The sequence below is a fragment of the Lepisma saccharinum genome, chromosome 12, assembly GCF_977018435.1.
Source record: "Lepisma saccharinum chromosome 12, izLepSacc3.1, whole genome shotgun sequence".
NCBI lineage: Eukaryota > Metazoa > Arthropoda > Insecta > Zygentoma > Lepismatidae > Lepisma > Lepisma saccharinum.
Genome location: NC_139240.1, coordinates 59,697,949 through 59,724,108, shown reverse-complemented (window position 1 = coordinate 59,724,108; position 26,160 = coordinate 59,697,949). Strand labels below are relative to the sequence as shown.

At 41.3% G+C, this 26,160-nt stretch overlaps 1 protein-coding gene across 3 annotated transcripts in view; it reads left to right on the top strand.

The window, feature by feature from the left end:
- The window catches only part of LOC145996136 (uncharacterized), a 614,980-nt gene that overhangs the window by 169,978 nt on the left and 418,842 nt on the right, over positions 1 to 26,160 (top strand). The window contains exon 1 of one of the 3 annotated variants that reach the window (XM_083132454.1): positions 13,993 to 14,168. The exons of the other annotated variants lie outside the window; for them this stretch is intronic. The gene's annotated coding sequence lies outside the window, so the exon portion shown is untranslated. Of the gene's footprint in view, positions 1 to 13,992; positions 14,169 to 26,160 lie in introns of those variants that run through there. 3 annotated transcript variants of the gene reach the window in all.

The window sequence follows — 26,160 nt, the reverse complement described above, 5'->3', positions numbered from 1 at the left end:
TAGTAGTCTGTGGTTTATAAAAACGTTTTTGCACAAGCCAATGCAATGTCTGATACTGTAATAGATTATCCTTGGCTGTACCAAGTGAAGAGGCGTCTTCGTAAGCCGTAACACTTTCACATCAGGGAAACCGTATTAATATGTTGCTTCCCACCAGCGGCCGCCCCAATCGCATAATTGAACAGCAGCAGAACATTGATTGAGGCGCTATCTGGTGATTGATCTCCGCAGACAATCTCCTGTATCATTAGCGAGGGCGTGCCTCCACGTCATTAACCGCTCCCGCAACTTTTAGCCGACTATCAGGTCCATCGGGCACGCCTACAATCAAGTATCTCCATCAGATTGTTGTCTTTGCTCCCATTGTTCACTCCCACAGCCATTGTTGCGGAATTTTCCACTAACGGTCGTCCTCGTAAACTTTGGTTTTATAGCAAATCGCTTTTAATTGCTTTTCGGTTGTTTGGTGGAGAGACTCGCCTAACAAAAAGGCTAATTTTTTGCTGAAGATGCCAGGGGTCTCGGGTTCGAATCAAGACCTGGGAACGGATGTTCTTGTGGGTGTCAGGAATAAGCCGGGATGTCAATCTCCCTATCTAGTATGCGCACCGTCACAGTAGCGTGTGGAGCAACGCCGTGCATAACGGTAGAGTAGGGGAGAAAGCGAGTGGCCAATGTGGGCCACGCTTAGCGGCAAAGTCTAGGATCCAGCGTGAGGACCGACTTTATGGCAGTGACCCTCTGTACCTATATTCCTTTTCCGGAATGTCTGGAGTAGCGACGCGCAGAGGCGAAAGCTTGTGGGCGGGGCCAGACTAGGTGCGGAAGGGTGCAGAATTCCCTTAGTAGGCTTGCGAGCTGTCATGTTTACTACAGAACTACTGGACCAGTCGAGTCGCACCCTCCCGCGCGGTCCCCTCCCCTCCGCGCGTTCATTGGACGAGGCACACAGCCGCAACGTGCGCCCAGGACGCGTTCGCGTTCTCTTACACCAGACATTCCGGAAAAGGAATATACGATGGAACGTCAAGCAACCAATCAGGCCTAGTGCCTGGGCAACAATAAATGCCCTCCTCCCCGAAGCAGCCAATAGCATTTTGTCAAAATAACCGTTCTGCGCTGTGATTGGACGCTGATAATTGCAGTCGCTTTCTCCTCTTCCACGCAATCCCGTTCCCTCTCACATGTTCATTGGCGGAGCCGTCTCGCGTCACTGCTTGCCACAGAGACTTGCTTTCGTTCACTTACTCCAGAGATAACCGAAACAGAGTATAAATAAGCCATGAATCAGTGACGATTCGTGGAATTTTTGGGGTGTAGGAAGTTATGGTAAACAGACCGAGGAAAGTTTTCGAAAATGCGTTCAATTACACAGCGACATGTATCGCCTGTACCTTAGATTAGCCATTGGATTTGTAATGTTAGCTGCAGACCCTCCCTGCCTGTGGATTAAGAACGGCTTTGCCAATACCAACCTCCTGATAAGAAAAGGTGCTGTTTCAACTCATAAATTACGCTAAATGTGATAACATTATTATTATTATTATTATTATACAGTTATTATTAATTTATTATCATGATTTTCTGATGACTGTAGTAGTTTTAAGTTCAATTTTATTTTGCTATTTTGGAGTTGTGAACTGCGTCATTGATTATTTAGTGTAGTTAAGCAACAATAGGAATTTCGACCATTCGATAAAATGGGTTTAGCATAGTGCTTGAAAAAAAGTTGAAGAAAATTCCATGACTGGTAACGGCGTCCGTTTGTTTTATTTGTGACCTCCAACTCTTTCTACCAATTTCCTTTTATGAAATGTTCCTCCCTTGTTGGAGGATAAAGAAAAGATGAAAACAAGAGGATGGATCAGGGCTTGTCCCTTGGTCGGCAAGTCCGCTAGAGAAGTACAAACAAGATCTGGAGATTTTCTTAAAAATAAATATTTCCTCAAAATATCTTCATTAGAATTCAAATTTCTCTTTTTTCCCAGGGACGCCCGTTTTTGAGATGATGCTGGATTTTCCATTATGCCAAACACAGAGTGGTAGGTGCCAACGAAGTTCAAATTTTGCTAGGTTTAGAACCATTATGCTAGAGTTGGCATCACTGTTGAGGAACCGACGGGATCTTCCTCGCGGACAGCATAACTGGGCAACCCCCCGCTTACCCCCGCGCTCCCTTGCACTGCCCCTCACACATCTGCCTGTAGGATGACGAGAAAGGTTCCTCAGCGGACAACAGATCTGGAGCGAGCGGGTGATAGCTAGCACATTGACTCTTGACAGCGAACCTTGATTGCGCTCAAAATTTTATAAGGCTCATTAAACTGGAAATAAATATAAATGAAACTGTAGGAAGTTCCTCACTTCAACTGAATTCAACTAAGATAAAGATACAAATTTTGAAATATGACCTAAAAAATATTTATTTTTATTAATTAATCCAATATTGGATTAAAAGTTATTAATTCTTACAACGGACTGCTCTTCCTAACGAAGGCTCTACAGGTAACAGCATGAATGAATAACCATGCAATACATTGTAACATATGGTCAACTGCTGCAGATTGTTAACTTCAGCTATAACTTGACAAGTTTAAAAACAAGACGCTGCAAATAGCTGTTGCGCACCTCACACCACATTTCCCCACTCCCTTCTCCGCGTCGACGTTGGTTCGCAGTGTTGCGAACCTATTTTAGGGTTTTTAGAGCCTATTTTAGGAACCTAAACACACTTTTTAGAACCTAAAAATCAGAGGTCTAGTCATAAGGGAGGCCTTGTATGGTGTGTGTTCTGATTTATAAGGGGATTACTTATTGCAGGGAATAACCAATGGAGAGTGGCGTGCCCAAGGGGTGGGGTGGGGTCAAAGGTAGGAAAGGATGGCAAAATGAGCCCCCCCCTTTTCGAAAATCCTGGGCACGGCGCTGCATGTTGAGAATTTCAGGGAAATAGATCGGAGTAACCTGGTTTTTAAAGTGCCCTGCCCCCAACTCTGACCAATGTGCCTTTTCCGCCTGAGAAGCTTTTGGCGTCATCTGGCATCCGGGGTCAGCCTTGGCGGTCTCCCTCGCATCCTGTGGCGTTCGCATGGGAAGCACGACCCTTCCGATGGATTGAGTTTTCCGGAGACCGAGACTGAGCGAGTTGGTGTCTTTTTCTGAGTAAGGGCCTGAGGCTGGAGGGGACAGGGGGAGGATTTCCCCCCACCAACAATCTTGACGTTAAGAATCCCCTCAATTTTTTTTTATTACAACAAGACAAGATAAGCAATTATACCCTGTCCCGGCTAACTGTTGAGCAAGGGCGCGCATAACGATAGAGAAGCGGGGGGAAGTGCTGGTCTTCTAAGCATCACCAGTTCGGTACCCTTTGACACAACCCCAGAAGAAGCCGACCGGACCCGTATCTGGATTCGAGCCACCACCTGTTTTTCGGAAAACCAATGTTGTCACTCTTGCCTGCAGTGTTTAGACATCTATTCATTCACTCCGATGTTATACTACCATGGTCTTTATATTGTATTAAAAAAATAGCACACCACAACACAACCTTGCAAAGACAATGCAGTCGCAACCTCACCTTAAGAAATATCTAAAGAAACTGAATTTGCATCATCTCATTTAGTCCACGTGGACTTGACAAGAGCTGTCATTTCTCGGACGGACGCTATTGGTGGGAAAGGTTTCGAGGGGACGATTTATTGGACTCCACCTGGACTTGACATGTTGTTAGAGGGAAAACTGATCTTTCGGAACTTTCTTTGAAGTAAAGTGAGTTGGCTTTGGGGACGACAACTCGCCGCTCGAAGGCTAGTAACTGCAGTCGTTTTCATCCCCTCCACGCAATCACATTCCCTCTCACAGGAGCGTATATTCTAGGTTAGCTAGTCTATCTGCGATGCCTAGCGAATAAAATACAGGACAAAAATCGATCAGAAATTGTAAATAAAATTATTCATATCAGTGAGATGATGCTCATTCTGGAGTTGGCAACCTGTTTTCTTGCGAGTTGGCAACCTGATTTCTTGCGAGTTGGCAACCTGATTTCTTATGAGTTGGCAACCTGATTTCTTATGAGTTGGCAACCTGATTTCCTATGAGTTGGCAACCTGATTTCTTATGAGTTGGCAACCTGATTTCTATTCATAGCCTAGCACCACGTGACATAGTCAGATAGCCCAGACTATAGACTCAGTATACGTCACTGCCCTCTCATGTGTTCATTGGTGGAGCCATCTCGCGTCACTACTTGCGCAGACACCTGTTTCCGTTCGCCTGCTCCAGAGTTAGCTGGGACAGAGTATAGTTTTGAGCAGGGCTGCTAAAGGTCCGGTCCGAAAACCCATAAATTCTAATGGATTCTATTGGGTTTCGTAACAGGACCGGCACCTTTTTTTCTAGCACCATTTAAATTCGGTCCAATTTGGGTATTGTTTCATTTCAATACGGAACTTGGACCCTATTTAAACTGATCCGGAAAATACGTACTATTTACATACAAAAGATAATTTTACACTGCTGCTGCTTTTCATATCTCGCAAGTCACAAACCAGTGTTACACTTACCACGTCGGTTTTTCTTCACCACAGAATAGAAATAAATAGCATTCTGTACTTCATTTCGATCATTGATTGGTCGATAGAAGGTTACGAAAGGTTTTCATTAGAACCGTTCCTATTCACAATTCTTGGACGGTAACCACGAATCCGAGAAGCAACATGACGTATACTCTGACGTCACTTCCTTCAAAGATGGCGTTCAAGGAGCCGAACGTGTATCATTTGATCGTGTGCAAGGTAGCTTAACCCTGTAGAAGACCTGTGACGTTCAAGGTGAGGAAAGGCTTGGGAGACTCGTGAGGGTGTGATGGCGAGGGTGGGTGTGAGGGTGAGGGAGGGCAAGTACGGATCATGAGGGTGAGGGAGGTTTCTGTGATCCGTAGGCGCCATTTAAATGACACCCTGTGTACCTGTATCACACAGAAACTTTTCCTAATGCTTCTATCATTACCAGGCGGCGATTAGGGGCAGGGGCGAGAGGGGCACTTGCCCCCCACTTTTGCCCCCGCGCTATGCTAAACCTCATCTACAAAGGGAAATATACTGTCTTTGCCTTACCCCAGTTTTGGCACCTTGCCCCTCCACCCCCGGTTTTTGAACTCAATCGCCGCCACTGATCGTTACACATGACTGTGCTTCCTTCTGTGAAGCAATTCCATGTTCATTACCTTTACTACATTATGCTAATTAATTTCTCGTACGAAAACAATTACCCAGTGCTAAGATAAAGCTGGTTAGCATAGCACACTCACGTTCCAAGTAGGAAGTAATTTCGATGCCCGTCGCTAGGTGTCTCTGCAATTACATCGTTTTATGGTTTCTAGTTGAATTTATCACCATCATTCTTCCAGACTTCTCTCCTCCGTAATAGTGGCGAGAATTTGCTATTGAAATTCTACGCATAAGTGCAAGAGAATCTCTAAATGGTTATTCGATTAAAAGTGCTTGAAATAAATCTCTCGCAATTAGATTCGAAAGCAATCACGCCAAAGGGCAACGACTTTAACCCTTGGGAACTATGGACGTGAATAGTTACGCAACTACTATGGAGCCGTCTACGAGACCTCTGCGTCATTGTCATTCTGTTTTAGGACACCTACGTCACAGAAATGATATTTTATTCATTCTAGGGGTTAAGTCATGTTAAGTGAAGTTAGTTTATTATGGTATATATAAAATTTTAAAAAAATAATAATAGTGTAAACAATACAGACAATTTAATAACAACGAGATCGTAAATGATAAGAAAATACAGAAACTTATTCATACTCAATTCCATTACCTTTGAAATACCATTACTATATTTTCTCATAATATTACAAATCGAGAGTAACATATATATATTCTTCTTCTTGTCAGTACAATATATACGAGGTAAAAAAAAAATCTCGCGTAAATACTATGGCACGTCTGACAGACCGCTCACCTGAAACAAAACTGAATAACTATTCAGAAATCAAAGACGACAATGCGAGACTTTGAACTGGTGTAGATTGCGTCTCAACGGAAAGGTACATGGAAGAGTCCACTTTTCATTCGAAGGGGTAAGGTAGAAAAATGGAATCAAAATAACACAGCGGTCTGATAGACCGTCCATAGTACTACGGGTTAATAGTTGATGTTTCTGCTGATGCATAGGCGTAATTTGTGCGGCCCTAAAGTTTTCAGGTTTATTAAAATTTGCAAGTTAGGGGACATGAGGAGCAAAATATTAAAGAACAATTATTTGTGATTTCGCAAATGTCACCGTTATTTAGAAAATAATACTGAACGCTTTTTTTTTTCTTAGATGGAAAACTTTACAAGTTTCTTCTCCCAAAGTTAAGCCCCAGGTTTGATTCCACCCCCCTCAAAATTAGTCCACAAGTTACGCCCATGTTCTGATGTGTCGATGGTTTTGTGTTGATTAAGGGGAAGAGTGAGAGTTTCGCAGCAGTTGTGCATTTATTTCAATATCGTCGGAACGGACACTGCCATTAAAAGAATCCACCGGCTGGACAAGAGAGTAGGAATTTCCCTCCATGTTGCAAGTGGAAGCGGATTTTGAAGTCGATTATTAAGCTAGACACGATATTTGAAATATATGATGAACAAGAATTAACAGAATACCATGTATTCCTTGTGGGGAATCAACTTCAACATCAAGTTACGGCTGATCAAAGGGGAGTTTCGACTTTTCCCACGACCAAGAAATTGTTCAACGTGCCCTCTTTCCGTCCATGTACTTTTCTACGCCATTGGATGTTTGATACTCCAGAGAGAACAAACTTACCAAACTTACCAAAGTTACCAAACTTAATGTGCATAAAAGAGCTAAATTTCACCCTAAATGGAGCTAAAGTTGACTTTCAAGGAGCTTAACGAAGTCTGCATGAATTCCCTCCTAGGGTAATTTTAGGGATCAGAGGGGTGTGGGGCGCTGCTATTACCGTTAAGTTTAAAGTAGTGACAAATCGGTCAGTATTGGGTGGAGAAGACATGCATGGCGTTTTTGTGAAGTTGTTATGAACAAATTGTGTGACCATTGTAACTGTAGCAACATTGGATGTTAGAAGCTGAAATTCATACAGGAACTAGACACCTTGGGCACCTGATCTGACATTTGAGTAAAATCGGTTAGAGCGTTTCTAGAGGCTTGAAATTAATTTTCATCAACGTTAATTCACAGCTGAATTCAACAGTAACATAAACAAAACATAGGCTAATAGCCAGAAAATAAAGCGTAACAAATTTTACTATTCCTTCTGTCCTCGTATATTTCAATGCCTCATGATTTGTCAGAATTTTATTGAACTAAAGATGCACTGTATTCAACTGAACGTTTTTGAAATTGGAAGACATAATATCCGCGACAAAATACCAGTCCGGGAACTTTATGGTCAGACCTTTACAAACTAACATAAATTCCTTGAAAACCGACAACGTTTACACATGTGGCTCTTCCATTGAGTATATCGAAGATCCCTTCTATGTTTAAGTAAGGAAAAAGTATTTTTTTGTTGGGGGGATGAACTTAACCAAGCAGACGAAATATTTTACCACAGTTGGTCGATAACGGACGTTCTAGAATATAGACTACACAAGTTGGGGAAAAAGTAAGAACGAAAGGACCGAGATAACCCGCCAGAAAGAACCGAGTATCGTGCAAGGGGGGAAATAGCTTTTTCCCGACCAGCGAACGAAATCCCTCTGCGAACAGCGCCACTTGTTGGGAATCCCCGCTCGCAGAGTCAATCCCGGTTCAGCTGTTTGACGTCCTATCTCAACATCTTCAATCTGGCCTGAACAAACGCGGTAGATCCTTGGAATCTGCTTTTTTCGATTTTTGCTTCCACATCTCCCCGGATCAGTGACTGCTGGTCGAGGAAAATTTCCCTCGTATTGGAGAAATCCCTTCGTCTGAGAAAAATCCCTTTGAAACTTCCCTCGGCTTGGAAAAAAATCCTTGGTGTTACTAAAAATCCATGTAAAATTTCCCTTGTGTTAAAAAATCACTTGGCTAAATAATCCCCCTAAAATATCCCTCGGCTTGGAAAAACCCTTTGATATTTCCCTCGGTCTGGATAAAAATTCCCTAGTTTTACTAAAAATCCCTCTATAAAATTTTCCTCCCCTTTGGTTGAGAAACTTTCCTAGTATAACCAACAGTGAAAAATTTCCCTCAATGCATGAAACATTCCCTATTGTAAAGGAAATTTTCCACTAATGAGTGACAATTTCCATCAGCGTGTGAAAATTTTCTCGACAAATGAAAATTTGCCTTTGGTGTAGGAATAACTCCAGACATAATTTGTCGGAAATGTGTAGCATATACCATATGCATCAGTTTGGAGCAAGTGAACTAAATTATGCATAAGGAATTGATTGAGATAACTGCCAAGTTGGTGCCCAAAACTCTTGTTAGTTAATGACAAAAGGAAATGAACGGATAGTGTTCATGGGCTTAACGATATATTTTTAAAGTAAATGCAGCCAATGCTATTCAACGATTAGTGCTAACTGACGCAACATCATTCCATGTGTATGGTCCTGAGACAAAATATCAATTCATTCAGTTCCACCACGTGGATGACCACAATCCAAAGAATTTCCCCGACAGAAAACTGCAGGGAAAGTGTTGGGTGTGATATTTTGGTACTGTGGAGGCTAAAAATGAATGCTGAACGTTATGTGATCATGGTGGACAAATTCCATGCCGCAAGGCCAGAATTACAGTGTAAATTCGTTGAACATCCCTCTTATTCCCCAGACCTTGCCTCCTCGAACTATTCGTATATTTTTCCCAAACTCCAAATGAACTGGATTTAGGGATACCAGTAACGTCATATCGTCACCAGAAGCGTGGTTTTCAGATGAAGATAAAAATAAAACTTCTAATAACTTCTATTAGCATGGAATAGATTTGCCGCAGGAACGTTGTACCAAGCGTGTCAACCCGAAAGGATACTACGTTGGTGAAATCACACTCAGTTATCACCAGTAACGGTGATTGGGTGCCAAAACATGGGGTGGGGGAGGTTTACTTCTTCCTGGTAGCCAACATTTATCATTAGAAGACCATAGTGGAGGGGCGGGGGAGTTGAGGGGCTGCAACTGCCCCCCACGCTTCCCTAATCGCCGCCATTGGCTCCTTTCTTTCCGAGGCTTATTTTCAAACACCCGTCGTATATATTTATGATACACTTTAGTTACAGGCAGTTGTTAGATCGACGAACGTTTTATACCGTTTAAAAACTCCTCACGTTTATTTCTTATAAAAGGGATTTTTTTTGTCTCGTGTGAGGGATTTTTGAGTAACGAAGTTGGCAACACTACTGCTGTCTTGCTTCCTCTTAAAATGCTATATACTTGCTCGCGTCTTCGTTCATCCTTGGTAATAGTCTTCTTTGTTCAGGAAGAGTGTTTCAAGCCGGCTTATGGGATTAGGAGGGAACAGATGGGCTTATCTAGCAGTATATCCTGCGTCGAACATAGACACGCACATACGCCTAAGCCTACGCATTTTTTCAGTCTAAAAGGTTTTGTTAAGTTCATTATTAGAAGAAGCATGCGACATAGCTTTCAATAAATGGCTTGAAACGTCGACATATCAGGTACAAAAATACCGATGAGGTATTATGGTATAGATTTTCATATTTTTGGATTACATTTTCCGTTGTTTTTATTCGAAATGTCGGTTTTACCGGGTTTTTGATATTTTATTTTTTCGCTACAGTGACAGCTTGCCTTTCTTGACCCCTTTCCTTCCTAAACTATGCTCCATATTTTTAGTGTTTCGGTACCGATTTATATCCAAACAGATGGCGCTCACTGAGCCCGAAAAATCTATTTTTGAATGAATGAACAACAAGCAAATAGTGATATTTTGTATAGTTATATTAATTGTGTATGCAATTTATATAAAAGAAATGCGTGTACTTGTCTACTGTTAATATTTACTTTCAAAAGGCGGAATTTGAAACGCCATAGACTGCAATTGATTATGGAGAAAAAATAGCTAACAAACCTTCCGTCTGTCCCTGTTCTGGGCAAGATCAATCCATTCTTTTCCATCCTTACCGATTTCCTTTAGGTCCCTCTCAACGTTATCCCTCCATCTTAGCCTTCACACAGGTCTATGTTCTATGTCGAACATAGACCTCTCACCATCAGGTTTCCCAACAAGGCTCCTGTAAACTCTTCTTTCCTCTCCCATTCGTACCACATGGCCTGCCCACCTTAAGTCTGCTTGATTTAAGATACCCTGTTATAGACGGTGAGGCATAAGTTTTTCATACTCGCCAAATTCCCAGTCCAGTTGTTGACACGTGACCGTGAAAGCAAACCAAACAGCGCGCGAGCAGTGGGTAACTGAAGCCGATTGGCTGCAAGACTGATTCGCGGTCTATCACTTTAAATATTTTGGCGGGAAAGAAACAAAGTTATACTTTATGGACAAGGACGTATTTAAGGGGGGTCCAGTGGGCCCGGACCCCGCCGAAAGACTTACCAAGTAATGTAATAAAATAATGAAAAATACTATCATCGATATTTCTTTATTTCCTATGAACTTGGAAGGCAAGGGTTATTATTATATTTATTATTATTATTATATTTGGATGATACTGCTTTAAAGGACAGTACCAAAGAAAATTTATGCAGACTACTACTCATGATAATATGCATAAAATATTATTCAGGAATTTACGTCTCGTCAACTGGACCTAATGTCCTTTTCTTATTATTCGATAAATATTCAATTCTTTACCTATTTGACATTAATTTTCCTTGTTTTTATACAAATTTTGTCGATCTTAAGTACACGCAAGCGAGATAATAAATATTTGATGTTATATCTATATTCTTATACCATCTTTTTGCATATTCATGCAATAATAAAAATTCTATATAAATAAATTTACATATTTGAATTAATATTTAATTTAATTATGACTTAATTATTTTAATTTAAACATTTATATTATTATTATTTTTGATACGCTTGGTTCGGATCCCCCAAATATATTTCTAGATACGTGCCTGTTCATGATAGTCAGTACAATGTGTTTGCCTTGGGAACGATTCTGGATGCCTTTCTCTTTCACCTGAGTGCCCCTTCCCCTGGTGGAAGTTCTGTATCTATGAGTGTGAGAATATAGCCCACAAGACTGGACACCCAATATTTCCATATTAAAGGTGGGATCGGATGGATTTGGTCCGGCAGGTATCCCATCTGACCGGGCGTGGTCGAACATGGAACCGAACAACCCCTCCCTCCACCACATATCGTGTTGCACTGTGGGAAAGATCACAAGCCGGGTCCACCTTCGGAACTACACAGAGTCCCTCCCTTTTAATACCAAGTGACATTGTCGCAATGTCAGAACAAAGTGTATCAAATTACAACCTTAAAAGTCCGACAAAGATTACAGGACAGACTGTTAAAAGCTCAAAAGTTATATGAGTATCGATTGTTATTTGCAAAACGACCTCAAGGCTGCAACACTGCTCAAGTGAGCTTCATAACATCATTTTAAAGATGGTGCCTCCTGCATACACATGCATCAGCGAATAGCAGTGGTTTCTTGCCCTCTGGAAGCCTAAAACTTATAAGATATTGTACGGCAAATGAAAATACAATGTCTCTATGCATGCTTACTACGCCAGTAAGTTTACAAATAGAGGAGGAAGTTCGACAATGGCCTGAGATGGGTGGAAAGACCTTCGCGGTGGCTCCATAAGTGACTCCACGTAGATTCTTGAGGTATACAGGCACTAACTCAGACTTGAAAATATATGTGGTTGAATGCAGCCAACTTGTGCAACCATATGCAGAAACCTGCTAGTTAAGAAACAAAAACAAATGAAGGTTCACATTTGACTCTCCATAGTAACTGAAGCATTTCCATACATGGTACTGAGAGGAACGAGACTCAAAATAACACCTAGCACGATACAAATCTGTAAAATTATAAATCATATTATTTAATACACTTTTGAAATGCACTTTTATTCACTATTATCAGAAACGCTTGGTACTAATAAAAATTTACTGCTATGTTATAGTCCTGAATATAACAATTGAGAGTATGCGAATTAAGCTTTTTGTTTTAAGGGGGAATTCCCACTAAGTAGCGTATTTGCGATTTCATTTCGGGGAGGGGGGTGTAGGTTGTTTTGAGTTTGCAAATTTGTATTTTCTACGCATCAGCAAACTAAACTATTGCCTTGTGGTTCTAAGTATTTCAGAACTTTGGTTCTAACCTAGTTCATTAAATCTTATGATAACATTTAAACGTAATTTAGAAACAATCCATACATTTACATTCTAAGAAAAACCCAAACTCATACATTGAAAACTTGATCAAATTTCTATTGCCAAACTTAATGTCCATCTAACCTGCCTACAAGTTTCTTGTGAACACTTTAATACATATAAAATATCAGCACTATGTCGTGAAAACTCGACTGGAAACGTCGTTGAGATTGGCATACTGTATACTTTCAATTAAATTTTCTTTGAGGGATAAAGATATACCTGGCAGGGATGAAAATAATTTTCTTTTACCGGGGATATTTTTTTTTGTGGGATGGGGAAATCACCCGAACCCCCTCCCTCGCGTTAATTCGCACACTGGAATGGTGATTTTTCTTAGATCTAAGAATGCAATTTTTCTAATTATGTATGCCTTTCTAGCTTACCTTGTGTTAACTAACATTTTAAAATATCATTTATGGTCTGCTTCAGTATTACTTACAACCATGGTTTGATCACTTCGACGGATCTGTTTCAATCCCAGGTACGTTATTACCAGTTCGCTTTAAACGATTCAATTACAGGAAAACTTAAAGTGCTTGAAATGAGTTCAATCCTGCTACTAGGTAGATGTGCGAATGTTAGGAAAGAACCAGCAAGCACAATCAAGCAAGTGCTGCCATCTCTTGGAAATTATGCTTTGGGGAATTCTTTAAAGGGTGTGCGCAACAGAAATGTTGTGCTGGGACGGGAAGTTTTACGTTCAGGACGGGAAAAATTCAAAATTTCCCGACACTGTGGAAATCTTGAATTCTTCATGTTATCTTCCCTTATGTGATTGCTTTTTGCATTTCTGGAATAAAAACGTAACCATTTCCGAGATGTTTCAGGCACTTACAATTCAGAAAACATAGAGGTTTAACCACTTTTAAACTTGAACTTAGCCATTGGGAATTTCCCGACTGTTCGGGATACCGAAAAGTTGGGATTTTATCCCTGATTTCTGTACCGATTTTTCGGGATCCCTCGCTTCCCTAGAATCAGGTACCCAGCAATAGTATTCCATGCGTTAAGAAAGTTTGACCAAAGCGGGCTATGCCACTGACCAAACCCCTTCCTGAGTACGCCAATCATCATGACATACCGTTTACACGGGGTATTACCCATCCCTAATTGTTTCCTGAACGAAAAACAACCACGATTTCATTACAAAGTATGAATTTGCACGCCACCTGTTGAGGATATTCATATGGTCACAGCCCGATGCTCACTTGTTCCGATCATTGCGTACAGACGCCATTTCCAATTGCCCTTTTGTTAACGCATACGCTTGATGTTGAAGCTTATTTTTGCCTCTGCCCTGCCTGTCTCTTTTCCTTAATTATATTTCCAGCTCCTTCTCTCATTCAGTAAGCTTTCCCACGCAGCTCAAGCGTTACAGGATGTTCAGTCTTGTGAGAACCACCATTAGTGTTTTCTTAGTTTCTCAAGACTCCCGCCAGGTGTCAGGGGTGTCTGTCTCTCGATTTCTCACGCCATGTTTGAATCCCACGAAGAGAAACTAGTTTGAATGCGTCTGTTTTATGTGGATGTTTCTCTCTCCCCCCCCTCCCATGCTTTATTCGTCTTCTTTTACGCTCAATGCCTCCCCCTCCTCTCTCTCAGTCTACTTCGCGTACTAATTGTGATGGGACATTGTTTGGCGAGCGCTAGATTCAGTTGGTGTTTTTGTCTCAAAAGTGGTGCACAGTGAACCAGCATACCTGGTAACAGTGTCGTTGTGATCTTGTGATTTATCTTTTTTAAACCTGTGGAAAGATAATAATAGTGCAGTGTGTTTTCTTGCGAACGGATACGATGTACAGAATTCTAAGGTAAGTCCGTTTCAACATGCTTTTGCAAAATTAATCGTGGCCGGATTTTCTTGAAACTTAGACTACAGCGCCTTGAATAACGTAGTGTGGAAAACGACCCAAGAAACTGGTTCCCCGAGACGATGACAAGTAGATGGCAGTGCGATCGTCACAGCGGCTAATTTTGTTATGAAAGTAATGCGGCTTAGTTAGTTTTTGGAATATATTGTGTAGATTTGTTTCTCTAGAAAGGCGGTAAGTGAATTGATGGAAACAGTTATATTTGTGGAGTGATTTGCAGTCACGAAATGGCATTAATTTACACAGAAAAGTAACATAAATACGTTTTATGTGCAACGCAACACGAGCATCAACATATCGCATGTGAGGCTGGACGTCAAACGTTGGATTGTGTACACAAGTTTATTTTTGTATACTAATAAAATTGAAATAGTGTCATGAAGGAGAAAAAATGTTTCGTGGCGTACATATTATGAAGTCATTTTCCCGAAATGCAGATATTCGAAAGAATTTAATTTCATATTCCATGGAGTTCAAATAGCCGATTAGGCTGTACCTTGTCATCTCTATCAACAAATTGCTTTACATTCGTGTCGATTGGTAAGTAGAACTTTTGTGTTAAGGACTGTGCATTTTTACTCGTGACTTGGCTGTAAAATGTCTACCTTGTACTTGATGAAAATAAACCGCAAATTAATTAAATTAATTAATAATAAAATTAATTAATTAATTAATTAAAATAAACGAGTATTGTCTGTGTGAATTTCCATAAAAATAATATTTGTGACAATGACAATATTAATGAACCTTTCAGGATAATGCATACACAATACTAATTCTCGCAGCAATTGTCATGTTACGTGTTACAATCCATACCTATGTTTTCTTCCGTATTGTTAATAAAAAACTCAAGGACAGGTCATGATAGACGGTTCATAATATTCTTTAATATTTTCGCGACTACTGTACCAAATATCATAACAATTTTCTGATGCAAAGAAATGTTACAAGGAAAAGAATCAGACGTTGCAGCAAAAACCCCATTTACTTCCATTATAAGCAGTCGAACACCAAGCCCCGGTGTCAACACCAGCGCCTCTAGCGGATCATTTTCAAGTGGAACCAGCGAGAGAGAGCAAAACCATGCCGTTTTCCACACTACGTTATTCTAGGCGCTGTACTTAGACTAATATGTGCATTTCTTGTAAATTTCATGAAGGAAAACATAAAAATTGAAAACAACTTTTGGAAACTCTGGCAAATAAATTTTAAATGAACGGATAACATTGAAAAATGTTTCAAATTGAAGTTGTAGGCACATTCCTAAGCTTTCCAATATATATATATATATATATATATATATATATATATATATATTCATTTCGTCTTGTTTTACATGTCGAAGTTAAGCCTGTGCAATCTTTTCTGAATATGAATTTAGTGGTCTACATTGAAATATAAAAAAATAATAATATATAAAGATTACAAAGGAATAGTAAAGAAAAAAATTGCACATAAGAACAGAAGTGTAACTTATAGATACGGACACACACACAAACACGTTCACATATTCCTGACAATAATATGAAATTTGAAATGGTGTGTTGAATTATGGGTTTCAGCACTTTTCTGCAATTTAGCAAATTCATTTTGTACCTAGTAAAAAGTGTTTCGCTTGCGTCTTGAAAACTTGCACTGAACGTGCGTTCCGGATTTCGGGGAGCCGAGGAGTTCCGAAGACGGGAAGTGGAAATGGTGAAAGATTTTGAGTAGATATTGAAATTATGGAGGGGAATCAGTAGTGTATAATTTTAACATATTATTTTATAAAAATAAGTATTAAGCGCCACCTCGTTATCCTGCGTGTGTACGTAGAAGCTCAATTTTCTCAGTTAACAAACGGTTAATGTCTGAAGAAAATACAGGAAAAGTTATATTTGGCAGCAACGAAGTTGGTAACAAGTTGTGTTTTATACAGTGTATATTGATACCCTTGTATGTTGAATTGTATCTTCTGCAAATATGCTGTATAAAGAAACAAATTGCTGGAGTACTAATTGAGGCGAGTGTACAATGCACTTTTTGAATCTTTGCACTTTGGTGTCTAGTTGGTTACACGTTGCAACACCAGTGTTATCATAGAAATTGATCAAAATTACCAAATTTGGTAATAGAGTTACCAAAATACTTAATCAAATATGTTTATGCTGTGCAATATGAGCCATTTTGTTCTGTATGTGGGGGAATGCCTCCCCGATGGCGCAGTGGTATCGTCGTTGCCTTGTAATCAAGGGGTCCCGGGTTCGATACCCGCTGGAGGCACAAGTCCTACTTTAAACTGTAGGTCCAGTGCCGATTAGCCCTACTGTGCATAAAGTGGACTTAAAACACAAAAAAAAAGTAAAGTGCTCCCCTGTGCATAGCACTACGCCATGAAGGCGTATAGTGGGTGTGGGGCAATTAATCATATCAATCAATGAATCAAAATCAAGTTCTGTAGTGGAGTTTTAAGGAAGATGGAGAGAGGCGCTAAGTTTTGTGTGCAGTGGCGGCGATTGGTTCCAAAACGGGGAGGGGCAAGGACAGTTTACTTTCCATTCGTAGATAAGGTTTAGCATAGTCAAGAAAGTGTGTGTGGGGGGAACTCCCTCCTCTCGCCCCTGATCGCCGCCACTTTTTCTTTGTATGTGTGTCTTAAAGGGGTTTAAGATTGTACCAAACAATCAGCTTTCCCTTAATTTTTCCGGCTCTAAACTCTTTATTTACTGGTCTAGAATGAAAATTCCCTTCTTTGTCAGGTACACCTGGATTTAGTGGGGCGGGGAAGGAATCGCCAACATCCCCCTCCCATTAATTCGTACCCTTCATACTTTCCGCACACTAATTTCGTATGTTGTGGCGTGACGCAAGCTAAAAGCAGCTGCAGTTAATGCCCACCACCAGATAGCACCACAGGCGTTTATTGGCAATGGACATTTCGCACGCTTGTCATCGTGTTGTATCTCGCAGTTGCCACTAACGACGAACTCGTTACCATCCTTGCATTTATCGAACCGAAAATTTATAACAAGAAGATCAGGACGGCTATAATTGCTGTCTGTGCAAAACATTCTGTCTTTCTCAGCTCGTAAAATCCAACGAAAGAAGAGAAAAATGTATCGAAGCTATATTTTGTGTTGCTTCCTACGTGGAAATGCAAGATTGCTGAAGCAAATTGAGATACAGTAAACTTTCCGTTACGTTCACTAATTGTTTGTCTGTTTCGTAACGTTGTCATTATACTTAGTTTTGCACTCCCAATCACTGGCGCACGCAGGGATTTATTTAGAGGGGGGGCTGGAATTGTGAAGGTGAACAGTACAGCCAACGGCAAAGATACCTATTCTTCTTATCTTTCTCTCTCATCTCTCTTTCTATCTTTTTACCCCTTCTCTCTCTTCGTTTGTTTTGTTTACCCCCTGCACCAGTGATGTGCGTCTACGCGTAAACAACGATAGTCTACATTCTACACGTAGACTATTTTATACACGTAGATGACGTAATCTATGTAAATAACATGGCGAAAGGTGATAACTTAGCAAAGAGCACCGTGGAATTAAAAGAAAATTATACTGCGTATCAGTTGCTGATGTGTAAGGATAACTTTTCATACTCTTTCTTGCAAATTCCAACAATTTCTCATCTAGGAAGAAACCTAATATAGGAAATATTCTAGTGTTTTATGGGAAAAAGACCACTCTTGCCTCACGACTGCCATCTGTTGTCTTTTTTTGCATACTATTTATCTTCTTCCATAGTTGATGATAGAAGAGAAGAGAAATGTTGTTGTAAGTAGGATTCTTTTCATTTCGTTACGAACCAATATAGTTAAAATGTCACTTTCCCTTCATGAAACCCTTGAAAATTAATTTTAATGGACTTTAGATTGTCTACGTAGTCTATGTAAACTACAACCCAAAAGGAGGATGAAAGGACAAAGAAATGGCGAGAAAGACAGAGAAAGAGGAATAAAGAAGGAAGAAAAAACCGTCAGAGAGAGAGGGGAAGAAGTGACACACACTGAATCTCACTCTCTCGCACACGCGCACGCACCCCCACACATAATCCCCCTTATTGCCCCGATCTAGCCTCCGAAATAAAAATAGTAGGCAAATTGTCCATTACAATTTTCATTGTTTTTTTATTCATCCTGTCTTGTTCTAAAATATGGAAAATATGGAGGCGATAGCTTGTGGGCGGGGCCAGACTATGCAGCGCTCTCCTGAATGTAGAATTCCCACAGAACTACTGGACCGCGAATGACCAGTCGAGTCGAGTCGAGTCGCCCCCTCCCATGGGACCCTTCCCTTCCGCGCGTTCATTCGACGAGGCACACACCGGAACGTGCGCGCAGGACGCGTTCGCGTTCTCTTACTCAAGACATTCCGGAAAATGAATATAGTCTCGCCATAAATACTGTTACAACGTAAATAATGAAGAACCGAGCAGTGGTTAAAGATATATTAATGTAACTTTACATGGCACTTATATGCAGTATTGACCACACTTAGCACCAATCATTTTTCAAAATGGCCACCTTTGGCACGCAAACAGGTTTCGTCCAGGCCACTCATCTATTGCAGCACGCATGATGTCCACTGGAAAATTCGCCACTGCTGCTACCAAGGAACGCTTCAAACGCAGTTGTGGGGTGCCTCTTCTTGCAGACAAGCACTGTCCACAATTTGTAGTCCAAGGGGTTGAGGTCGGTGCTGCTAGAAGGCCAGTCTGCAAGTGAAATGAAATCAGGCACATGATGCTCGAGCCACTGTTGCGTTTATAGTGCCTTGTGGGCTGGAGCAGAATCTTGCTGGAAACTCCACTGTTGATTTGCAAACAATGTGGTGCTTAAATCTTTAACAATCCAGGATTGTGTTTGCATACGTTATTGCATTGGTTTTAACCCCCTTTTCACGAAAATGCTAGCTGGGTGGCACCAGAATAACTCACCCTCCACCAAACCATCACCGAGGAGGCATGATGGCCCCTCTGAATTCTGGGAACTTGTTCACGAGCCTCCTGCGAGCTAGTGGCATACACCTGATCATTTTGGCGGTTGAAGCTCTCTTCAATCGTGAAAATTTTCTTATCGGTGAAAAGAATCCTCCAATGTCCATTCTGGGGGTAACGCTGCAGGAGGCGTCTGCATTTCACCACCCTCTGCTGCTACAGTCGTGCGTCAAGGTAATGTCCGGTAGATGGACGATATGATTTAAGTCCAAGGTCCTCACGAAGTAGGCTGGACATCGATCTTTTCGATACGTTCATCTCACGAGTCATCACTGAATGCTTCCGAACTGGATTTCGGCGAACACGTGCCACTGCCCACAAATACAACCGCCCTAGGTGCAAAACCTGCCCCAATCTTATCACCTCTCACACCCTCCAGGTGCACACGGCCACTGGCAAAATTACCCTCCACCCCAAAGGGACCTGCCACACCTCAAACTTGATCTACATCCTCACGTGCAACATCTGTGGTGATTTTTACCTGGAGGAAACATCAACCGCCCTCAACCTCAACCATTCCCCCTGGCCTGAACAAGGCCGCCCAGTGCCTTCTGCACAGTCCGAGAACGGCCTTGTCGCGGGCAGTCCTTAACAGACCCGGTTTCAGTGAAGCGCTGGATGGTCCGGTGCACAAACATACGACTGATTTTCAACTTTTTTAAGGTCTGGAAATTTCACTGGCTGATTTCTCAACCTTGTGTAATGCTATCACAGCAACACGGTTTTCGAAATCTCCCCATTCCATGTTGTCAGCAGCAGGTACGTGCTTGCTCTTTCACAGCTACACCCACAATGACTCAGGGTGGAAGCCTGCACATAGGTGGCACTCTATTGTTTACACGTGTTGGATGGTATACCTCAGACGTTTGTGACAGTACGTATGGCAAGACTGGGTATATTTAACCCCACACTGGTTTCCATTTCTATATTCCCTGATGATGAGAACAACGTATGCGCTCGAAACGTTGGAACCCAACATCGACTTAACCTGATCCCGAGAACACTTGTTCGAATTGACGAAATCTATTTTTCCAACCTTATTGCCCTTCTAACCTACCTACAGGTTTCTTGTGAACACTAATACATGTCAAATATCACCACCTGGTGCGGTTGGTCTGGTGCAGAATGGTGACCTTTAATCCGCAAGGAAATCTTTGATGACTGGGCCATTAATGAACACGAATGATTTATCAGTTGTGGTTGTTACATAGTTCAGAAATTATATACAGGGTGAGCCCAAAAGAAATAGACCGTTTTAAAGTTTCACTTACTCACTAGACTTACTGGGATATGATGTAAATACAATTAAGAATAATGCTGAAATATTTTTCAAAGCAGCTAAAGAGATAGGTTTGAAAGTTAGCAAAAGAGAAAACTAAATATATGCTTACAGGCCGAAACCAAGTGTTAGGTAATAATCAAACTCTAATTATTGATAACAACTCGTTTGAACCAGTTACCAAATTCAAGTACTTAGGAGTAATACTAACAAATTAAAATGGTATTAAAGAGGAAATAAAAAGCAGGCTTAATTCAAGAAATGCATGTTACTTTTCTCTTCATAAACTTTTGTCTTCTCGTTTAATATCTAAGAAACTAAAAGTTAAAATATACAAGACAGTAATTTTGCCTGTAGTATTATATGGGTGTGAAACTTGGTCCCTTACATTGAAAGATGAACATAAATTAAGAGTATTTGAAAATAAGATCCTTAGGAAAATATTTGGACCTAAACGGGAAGAGGAGACAGGTAAGTGGAGAGGGTTACAGTACATAATTTGTATTCATGTCCAGATATTATTAGAATGATTAAATCAAGAAGACTTAGGTGGGCAGGCCATGTGGCACGATGGGAGAGGAAAGAAGAGTTTACAGGATTCTTGTTGGGAAACCTGATGGTAAGAGACCAGTAGGAAGACCAAGACGAAGATGGAGGGACAATGTTGAGATGGACCTAAAGGAAATCGGTAAGGATGGAAAAGAGTATATAGATCTTTCCCAGGATAGGGACAGATGGAAGGCCTGTGTTGCTGCATCCATGAACCTTCGGGTTTAAGGAGGCTAGAAAGTTAGTTCAAAGTTTCACAGAAACAAGAGTAGGCTATTAACAACAGGACTGAAATTCTTACATAGCTGGAAGAGTACGTCCTGAAGTTACAAGTGTTCTATGTGTGACACTTTTGTAACACGACATATATCAATGCGATAGTCAAGTTCTCACAAACACGTCTCAGCATGTGTGTGAACAGTTTCCTCAAATTTCTTGCTCCAATCGTAGATGGATTGCGTTGTGGGTGTTTGTTTGCCACACCATGTTCTAAAACGTCGCTGTACGACACTAACAGAATTTGTTTTTGGAAATTGAAGCACACACAAAGCCTTTTCTACCTAGGCTAGCGGCCATATTGCTCGACTGACGTCAATGGCGCTCACGTGATGCTGACGTCACGAAAGCAAACTAAAAGCGGAGGTCGTAAACTTGAACTCTATTAAACAGTACTAAATGCTTCCTGATACAACAAACAGTTTTCGATTTGTAAGGCGTTTCTTTTAGGGTCACCCTGTACTACATGCTTTCAATTTAATGTTCTTTGAGGGGGATAATTTTTTTTTGGTGGGGGGAATCCCCTGCCTTCTCCCCCGTTGATGCACACGTAACATTTCCGGTCTGGCGATAAACATCTGTGACGCAAACATATTGTGACAAGGTTGTTCGTATCGAGGTCGGTCCCTGGAACACATACATAATTAAAGCATGCCGACTAAAAAATCCTTTATAATAAATTAAGCCTTGTACTTATTTCTCCGGATTGTGCAGGTGAGAAATTTGTGTACAAGGGACATGTACCTGCGTGCAGCTAGGCTCATTATTGCCACAATGTTGAATTCAGATCCTCGGAAATGGTAATAAAAACGCTCGGTATTACGGTTTCGTATCATGGGAATTGGGCGCCGTGGGCCGCGAGAAATAGGGGGCCTTGTTACGCAAATTTCTCACAGAGCTTTGTCTTCTGGTTGGTTGTTTTCTCACGATCCCCCGTCTCCTTGCACCTATCGCTCCAGCATTCCGGCCTGGATTATCGGCGTTATATTTTGTCACAAGATGTTTTCGGATGGAATTATTTCCGCTTGGGAAGATGCGTCTAGATGTTTCGCAGGGATATGCCGTAATGGAGTTGGCTGTGACAACAATGGAAGTCTCTCCCAGCGACGGAATCCATATTGCAAGATGTCGTCAGGAGGTTGTGTGTCTCTGAAGTTTGGCCTGCGGTAGCGATGTTGCTTTCCAAAAACAGCTGTGACGTTCCAAAAATTCTGAAGAACTAAATTTGTTAAACGTAAATGCCGAGAAAGTAACGCGTTACTAACGCCAGTACGGAAGAAGTAACGTGGTTACTAACGAGATTACCGAAAAGGGGAGAACGTCCAGGGAGGATGCCTGCCACCGCCCGCATACACCAGAACTTCTTTTCCACGGAACATCGGTTCCCCCCGTTTTCATTTCCTCGTGACTTTGCAGGATGTGGTACCGGAGTGGTTCGGTAATCTGGAACAAGCCCGGTTTACAAAGTTTGTTAATATGATACTTGTTTTGTGGTCTTGGGTATGGGTAGTGTGTGTTTCAGTACGAAACTAGTAACGTCTACTAACAAGAGTACCGAAAGATTGACGCGTTATTAACGGGACTAACGAAAATTAACGCGTTACTAACGGGAGTACCAAAACGTAACGCATTACCAGCGCAAGTACAGAAAACGTTACGCGTTACTAACGATAGTACCGAAAGAGTGACGCGTTAGTAACGGGAGTAACAAAAGAGTGACGTGTTACTAACGGGAGTAACGAAAAAGTAACGCGTCACTAACGGGAGTACCGAAAGAGTGACGCATTACTAACGGCACTAACGAGAAAGTAACGCGTTACTAATGGGAGTACCAAAAAGTAACGCATTACCAGCGCAAGTACCAAAAAGCAAAGCGTTACCAGCTCCAGTACCAAAAACGTTATGCGTTACTAACGAGAGCACCGAAAGAGTGACGCGTTACTAACGGGAGTAACGAAAAAGTAACGCGTTACTAACGGGAGTACCAAAAAGTAATGCATTACCAGCGCATGTATCAAATAGCAAAGCGTTACTAGCTCCAATACCGAAAACATTATGCGTTATTAACGAGAGTACGGAAAGAGTGACGCGTTACTAACGGGTTAACGAAAGAGTAACGCGTTACTAACGAGAGTACCGAAAGAGTAACGCGTTACTAACGGGAGTACCAAAAAATTAACGAATTACCAGAGCAAGTACCAAAGAGCAAAGCGCTACTAGCTCCAGTACCGAAAACGTTACGCGTTACTAACGAGAGTACCGAAAGAGTGACGCGTTACTAACGGGAGTACCGAAAGAATGACGCGTTACTAACGGGAGTACCGGAAATGTAACGCATACCTAATGCAATTACCGAAAATTAACGCATTATTAACGCAACTATCGAGAAAGTAACGAGTTACTAACGCGAGTACGGAAAAAGTAATGCGTTACTAACTCTGCCTTACTGCTATTACCAACATCCTCTCTACTTGTGGGTTTGGATATCTCTCTCCGACTTGATATGAAATTCCCCAGGCTGTGTAGCCCTATTATTCCAACTTCTCTATAGGGAAGGCTATGGGGTGCAATACCCAATACATCTGTGTGAATGAACAAAACCCATTTTGTTAAAACTCTCTGTTAACACAAATAATAAAATTTCGAACCCTTTACTAAAATTTGAAACTTGGACCAAATTAGTTGATAAACAAACATATGCGGAAAATTACTAAAAATATTTAGTTCTTGTAAATAATCCTTAGTATGTCGCCCATTTAAATAAATGTTTGATTGCCAGACACTATTTTCTTTTTGTTAGTCCTCCTCCGTGGCCTAAGGCGCTGTGCTTTGGTCTCCGGCTGCGGGACGGCACGGGTTCGAGTCCGCTTGGGTTTTCGGCCTGTGTATAGGATCCTCAGGACCCCACGTTACCCCATCATTACCGGTTGAAGAACTCCACACCTCTAGGTAGGATTGTGAGAGGGAGACTGGCAATCGGGAGATGGGCCAAGGCCCTTCAAGGGCTGTCGAGGCACGGGTTGTTATTATTTTTTTGGTTATTCGAAACTATTCATTTCTCTGTAAAGGATCAATTCCTACTATTTTCTTAATTTATCGTCACCATTGAACTCGAATTTTGTCCTATATTGATTACTTTTGTCTCCTTGTACTTCTGCATAGTTTGTTGAAGAGTAGCAGACCTCCATGTAGTGGTTCGTACAGTGTGCTACGACACCAGAGGTTCCGGGTTCGAACCCTAGGTGGGCATGGGTGTTCTTGGTGAATTTCTCTTCATCAATCTCATCATCAACGTCGCGATTAGCCAACAGTGGCAGCAAAACAACGCTAAGAAAACAAAAATCAAATCGTTCAAGAGTCTGGAGAGTCATAAGAAAGGTAAGAACAAGAAGCATGATTTATGTTTTTCCCATAATGCAACACATGTCATTCAACCCTATATGAGCTATTGTCTGCTTGCACATTAGATTTTAATCGCTTGCGAACTAACGGGACGTGAAATTGGCGCGTAAAATACTTCACATAATAAGAAAAGGTGTATTTTCTCACACACGAGCTCTCTCAGTGCTTGGGAAGGAACACCTCTTTCCACACAATATTTTCTTGCTTGCAACTGCTTCATTCCTGTGTTTCATGCACTTATATTTTGCAGTGACTTTTTCACAAGCTTGCAACACTGTCCGTTCATTATTTAATTCAAGAAGCGATACGTGTTGGCAATATGAGTAAGAGAAAAGTTACACATATTAAGTTCTTTCCTCCCAGGACTATGTCAGGAAGGTACGTAGGGTGTCTGGAGTTCGGGTTCCACACATTCTCCATTTCGGTTACTGGCTAACTGTTATCTGATCCTGTTCGGGAGACCCGGGTTCGATTCCCTGGACAACTGCCACGCTAGTATTTCTGTCAACGACCACGTCAAAAGTTACGATTGTATCTCTACTTCAGAAATTATGCTGTAAACGGCTATGCCAGTATTTCTACATCAACGAACACACCACTATTTCTACATCAACGGACACACCAATATTTCTGCGTCCAGGGCTACACCAGTATTTCTACATCAACGGACGCACCAATATTTCTGTCTAAACGGCTACACCAGTATTTCTACGTCAACGGACACACCAGTATTCCTACGTCAATGGACACACCAGTATTCCTACGTCAACGGACACACCACACCAATATTTCTGCGTCAAGGGCTACACTAGTATTTCTACATTAACGGACACACCAATATTTCTGTCTCAACGGCTACACCAGTATTTCTACGGCTACACCAGTATTTCTACATCAACGGTTACACCAATATTTCTGCGTCAAGGGCTACACCAGTATTTCTACATCAACGGACACATCAATATTCTACGTCAACGGCTACACCAGTATTTCTACATCAACGGACACACCAATATTTCTGCGTCCAGGGCTACACCAGTATTTCTACATCAACGGACGCACCAATATTTCTGTCTAAACGGCTACACCAGTATTTCTACGTTAACGGACACACCAGTATTCCTACGTCAATGGACACACCAATATTTCTGTCTCAACGGCTACACCAGTATTTCTACATCAACGGCTATACCAATATTTCTACGTCAACGGACACACCAATATTTCTGCGTCAACAGCTTCACCAGTATTTCTTCATCAACGGTTACACCAATATTTCTGCGTCAAGGGCTACACCAGTATTTCTACATCAACGGACACATCAATATTTCTACATAAACGGCTACACCAGTATTTCTACATCAACGGACACATCAATATTTCTACGTCAACGGCTACACCAGTATTTCTACATCAACGGTTACACCAATATTTCTG